We start from the raw sequence: 5,844 nt of genomic DNA on the forward strand, positions 1-5,844 counted from the left end.
GCTCCCGCAGATCGCCCGCGGAGCCCCCCACCCCGCCCATCCCCCCGACCCCTCTGGCTCTCCCGCCCCGGCCGCGCAGGGCGCACCCCGGGAGCAGCCACGCCCGGGGCCTGCACGCGCGCGGCGGCCCCGGTGGCGGGCGGGGAGCGCGCGTTTCCCTGGGTTAATTAGAAGCCGGAGTCGCTGAGCCCCGCCCGCGGCCCCGCGCTCCGCCCGCCGGCCTTTGATCGCCCGCGGCCCGCGGGCCCCGCAGCCCGCGCCTCGGCGGGCAGGTGGCGGCAGCGGGGCGCGGCGCGCTCCCCGCCACGCCGCACATCAAGGCCCGGCCGGCCGGCGGGCGCCTTCATTAGCAGCCTGAAATTATAATATTATGTTAAAGAACAAAGCTGCTCCCCGGAAAAATATGTGCTGCATATCTGACAAAGATAAATTGGATTATTCAAAATATTCCTGATGAAATGTTACATTTTGCAACTAATTATCAATCTGTTTTATCTGCAGACCAGCTGGGCATTTTTTGTGCATGCGAGGCCTGCCTCCGCAATGATCTTAAGATGTCACAGTAGCGTTTACATCTTTTATTTCAAGATTTAAATAACTAGGAAGTAGCTAATGTAATTCACTGCTGAGAAGAAAGGCGAGTTCCTTGATTCCTTTCCAAAGCGATCTCCTCCTAATGAACTTCTTTGGACTGTGAGTAATGAGGCTTTATTCAAATAATGTTTAAGGAAGGCTCTGTCAGAGTAATTTCTAAAAAAAAAGGGGGGGGACCAATGTTTAATACATTTAAAACATCTCTATTCATAGGATATTAGCTCTGCAAGCCCACAATAGCCAGTGAGACTTCTGTCTTGCTCATTCTGCTGAACTTGGCCACGGCCAAGCCCTTCGGTGCCCCCGCAAAGCGGAGGACTCGGCCCTGCTTTTCATCCGGCGTTTTCTAGAGCTAATATGTTTAAGATACTCTGGGTTGTTATAAATCCTGGCCATTAAGAAGATTCAGCTTTCTGCTCTTGTCTCCCCATCAAAATCTCTCTCCTGTTCTGATCTATCTTGGGGATTGGGTCAATATAGTTTTCTTGTTGTTTTGTGAACATTTTATGGTTTGAGGCAGCAGAAAAACAGAAGCTGACAGTTTCTTGGCCGTTCACACTTTCCTGGAGGGCAGGGGGGTGGCTGCAAAGTGCACTCCACCTATACGTTTAGCAGTCAGTGCACTTGCTCTGCTGTGGCCGAGGCATTCTCCACTTGGATGAAGGAGAAAGACTGTCAGCTCTCGTGTGTAAACACACAGAAGTGCTTTCCGACCTGCTCTGCTCTGTACTGTGTTTCAGCGACTGATAGAAGGGTATCCCCACAGCGAAGCAATCTTAGATCTTCAGCCAGAGCGGACACTTTGGCGACAGTGGATGGAGAAGGCAGCGCGGGGCTTCGTGCCCATTGTACAGACGAGAAAGCTGAGGCTCAAGGAAGTAGAAGCAGTGACTTGCTCGAAGGTACCCTGGGAGGTAGGGTGGGTGCAGGGCTTGTAAGCCTCTGCACAGCCCCCCACCCCCCCACCCCCTGGGCTCCGACACACATTCTAAGCGCTTCACTTAGATGGATGAAAGATGAATTTATAATTGATGGGAGGAACACGTGGGAACCTGTCAGGATGTGGATTTCCCTTCTCAGTTGAGAGGTCTTCAAAGTGGTTATGAGGGAGCATGCCAAGGAAAATCAAGCAGGCATTTTCCCCACTAAAAATGACAGAACGTACATTCTTCTTGCTTTTCTCATTGATTTCATTCTGACTGCTTTTCCATAAAATTATCCCCAGACAGGTTCTCAGAGCTGTCACGAAGCCATTTGAAATTTTGCATGAAGCACATTTATGTGTGCATTTCTATATCTATCTATATAACTCCCCCCTCCCTTATTTGGCTTGGTTGGAAAATGTCTTTTGTTCAGACTGCAAAAGACAATTACACCTGATCTAACTCCCTGGCTGATTTGACTCCTGGGTATTTTATTTTGACGTTCCTATATTAATAGTCAAATTGGAGTGCTGAAAACCATAAGGACCTAACACCGACTGGACCTCCTTGAGTCTGCGCTTTCTGGTGAGTCTCACCTTCCGTTTTTCAAATGCTTGTTTCTGCCAAGATGCCTCTTTTGTGAGAATCCATGGTGGTCCTGGATGTGGAGGTGCTGGGGACTCGAAGGGCTCAGAAGGGACCCCACTGGCCTTTGGGTTTTCCCAGTCAGTCTCCTGGGTCTTTTGCCCAAAGTGAATGTTGGGCTTCCATCAGATGATGGGGGTGGGGGGTGGGAAAGCCTGAATGGAGAGTGTAATCTCTTGTCACCAAGATGGGAGATAACTGTTTGTAAAGTAGCAAATACTGGGCCCTGTTTTGTTTTTTTTTTTCCTAAAAGAATTTCTAATCTGAAAATTGTTCATTTATATTTTGGAATCGATAAAAATGGTTTTCGTTCTCTCTTCTGTGGAAGAGTGATGTGTATGTGTGTGTATGTGTGTGTGTGTGTGTGTGTGTGTGTGTGTGTGTGTGTAAATTATTTAATCATCTTAACAGGATGTGGTACAAAGAGATGCTAGAATTCTCCCGAAAAGTTTGCTCTGTCTTTCTTATTCACCTAGAAGACGTCTCTGTCCCGCATTGGTGGAGGGGACCGTCTGGGTTCACAGCAGCACTTGGCAAAATTCTTTAAAATTGTGTAGATTAAGCGTTGGCCACCGTGCCTATGAGGGGCCGGATAATAAGTACATTGGGTTTGCAAGCCGTGCTGTTACAATTACTCAGCTCTGTCACTGCAGCTTAAAAACAGCTGTAGACAACATGTAAATGAATGAGTGTGGCTGTGTTCCAATAAAACTTTATTTATGGGCATTGGAATTTGAATTTTATATGATTTTCATGTGTCATGAAATATTATTCTTCTTTTGATTTTTTTTCAGCCATTTACAAATGTAATAACCATTCTTAGTTTGTGGGCCATACAAAAACAGACGATGCCCGGATTTGGCCCACAGGCAATGGCTCGTCCCTGCTGCTTTGGAGTTTGAGGTGGGTCCTTCTCGCTGCTCTGCCCCCTTGGCTGCTCTTGTAGGAGTGAGTAAATAATGCTTTTTAAATTTAATTTTATTTTTTTTTTTGACTTTTACAAATTCGTATCTGCTTTCACGATATTAAGCTCTCTATTAGTAGCCCCCTCGGTTTTACGGAGACAGAATCGACCTGTAACATTGGATAAGTTTAAGGCGTGCCACGTCATGGTGTGATATAAGACTATATTGTAGAATCATGGCCACAGTTCACTTCACATCCGTCACTTCTTACAAAACGCTTTTTCATGTGATGGGAACTTTCAAGGTCGACACTCTCAGCAACTTTCAAATACACAGGACAGTAGTGTTAACCAGAGTCGCCACGCTGTGTATGATATCCCCACGAGTTCCTTGTTTTGTACTTGGAAGTTTGTAGCTTTTGACCACTTTTACCCATCTTCCCCCACCCTTGCCTCTGGCAGCTGCCAATCTGTTCTCTGTACCTACGAGTTTTGCTTTATTTGTTCGTTCTTACATTCCACGCCTAAGACATCATATGGTATTTGTCTTTCTCTGTCTGGTTTATTTCACTTGACATAATGCCTTCAAGGTCCATCTAGGTGGTCACAGATGGCAGGGCCTTCTTTTGTTCCCGGCTGAGTAATGTTCCATTATGTGTATTGACAGCCAGCACTCGGCATAAGGAAGGCTCTCGAGCGTCCGGACCTGCCCTGGCTCACAGCCTTGCGTCCCTTTGCTACATATGCTTGCCCTTGTGGGACCTTCCCTCTCTGCTCCAAGTGACTTACCAGAATATGTCTTCTGTACGCATAGAGGGCTGTCCCTAAGAGGAATTTTCGTGAATGAAATGATCTCTAGCCCCTTCACAGCCCCCATGATAATGGGCCAAACACAGAAGGAGTGTCCAGCTTTGCTGTGGAGACCAGACAAGCTGCCTGGGGGCACAGACAGAGGGCCAGGTGACAGCGCAGCCAGGTGAAGAGAGAGAAGAGAGCGTCCGCAGGGCGCACCTGCGCACAAGGCTGCATGACCCCCGTGCAAGCTCTGAAATGGTCAGGATGCACTAGCGCCCCTGGGTCTCTCTGAGGAGCAGGGCTGGTGGCTTAGAGGGACCAGCTTATTCATCCTGCATGCTGGGACTCAGCCACAGACAAGGGACAAGCGGCCTTTAAACATCAGGCCTCAGAGCTGGGGGGCGGATGTCGCAGCTCCGGGGAGGGACGCCAGCCAGCTGCCAGTGTTGGAGGACGTGATCCCATTTCCCTGGCCATTTCCAAATCCCCCCCGCACCCCCACCATTGTCTTCACTACATCTTTAACCCCGGATGGCACTAGCTTTGCTGTCCTTGGGGATTCGACTTAATTTGAGCTTTGACGCCCATCGTGCAACCGGCCTCAGAATTTGGGCCCCCGGAGTGGCAGGTGGTGAGTATGTCCCAGGGCTGAATGGGATGGTTTCCGGGAGTCTCTGCCCAAGGGGGCTTCCCCCAGGGACCTGCTTTTCCCTCGTAGCCTCTTGAGAGCAGGCTCTGCGAAGCCAGGGCCCGGTTCCCACCGTCCAGGCCCCAGCACTGACCGGGTGCAGGGTGGAGCCCAGCCATCGTCGTCTAGTCCCGAGAAGCAACCAAGGGGCAAACACGGGATGGTCTGTGGGGTGGCACCGATCTGAGACACAGAGCTCAGCCTCTGCTCTTGACTTTGGCTTTGCCTGAGCGGTGACCGGGGCTGTATCTCCAGAAGATGGTGAAGAGCCTGGTTTCCTGCTAGGGCGCGGCTAGTTGGCTGGGAAATGGGAGACTAGGCCGGACGGTGGGAACCGGAAATTCTCCCACTGTGGCCACAGCTTCTGCAGCCGGTCTCCTCCTGATGCTGAGGACAGGTGTAGAGCTCTCCGTCCATGTGACTGAAGAACAGGGCTTGGAGGTGGTAAGTGGATGTTCCTAAAGTCACCTTCCGGCAGAATGGGGCTGGCGCTTGTGGCTCAGCCAGGCTCGGGGGACCCACACCCGCCAGCTAGCTGAGTGGGGCTCCACTCCTTCCTTTTCGAGAGCAGCGATTTTATTCCTGCCTCTTGGCCTGTAAAGGGCTTGTATCGCTTTCTTGTTGCTCCCCAGATACAAGTGCTGGACTGGGGGCAGAGGACGTGGCCGACTCCACCCCACCTGTGACTCCTGTTTTTGCCTTCAGGGACCACGAACCCAGCTCTCTGGGCTCCATGTGGCCGGGACCTTTCTCCCACCTTCTCCTGCTTTCCCCCAAGGGTTGATCTTATTCATTCCTGAATTTCCCCTAAATTAGATCCCGTGAGCATTCAGTTGCTGGAAACACACAGTGGGCAAAAAAAGGCCCAGGCCCGAAGCTGAGAGAACCCCAGGGTGGGCCTCTGAGAGGGCCGGTCCCCAGCATTCCGAGAGCAGCGACAGCAGCAGCATTGATATATTCAGTGCTCACAGCACTCCGGCAAGGGAAATATTATTGCTGCTCTGGTTAAATCCACTCATGCCCATTTTTCAGATGAGGAAATTGAGGCTTAGCTAGGAAAAGTACTGGGCTCACTTTGCTACTGCTGTTGGGGTTTGCTTACGTGTATGGGCATGTGTACGTACGTGTGTGTGAGTATGTGTGTGCATATCTGTGCAAGCGTGTCCATGTACATGTATGCATGTTTACGTGTGCCTGTGTGTGCATGGTCATGAAGCCATATGTGTGTGCATATGAGTGCAAGTGTGTGTGCACATGTAGTGAGTATTTGTGTGAATATGTGTGTGCATGTGTGT

At 50.4% G+C, this 5,844-nt stretch overlaps 1 long non-coding RNA gene across 1 annotated transcript; it reads left to right on the forward strand.

Annotated features, from left to right (window-relative positions):
- Window positions 1-393: 393 nt before the first annotated feature.
- LOC147576234 (uncharacterized) lies at window positions 394-3,117 on the forward strand. The gene is made up of 4 exons (XR_015242032.1): window positions 394-693; window positions 1,335-1,496; window positions 2,035-2,102; window positions 2,957-3,117. It is a non-coding gene; the product is annotated as an uncharacterized LOC147576234 (long non-coding RNA).
- Window positions 3,118-5,844: the final 2,727 nt, after the last annotated feature.

The sequence above is a fragment of the Puma concolor genome, chromosome D2, assembly GCF_028749965.1.
Source record: "Puma concolor isolate L17-30 chromosome D2, mPumCon1.1.hap2, whole genome shotgun sequence".
Taxonomy (NCBI): domain Eukaryota; kingdom Metazoa; phylum Chordata; class Mammalia; order Carnivora; family Felidae; genus Puma; species Puma concolor.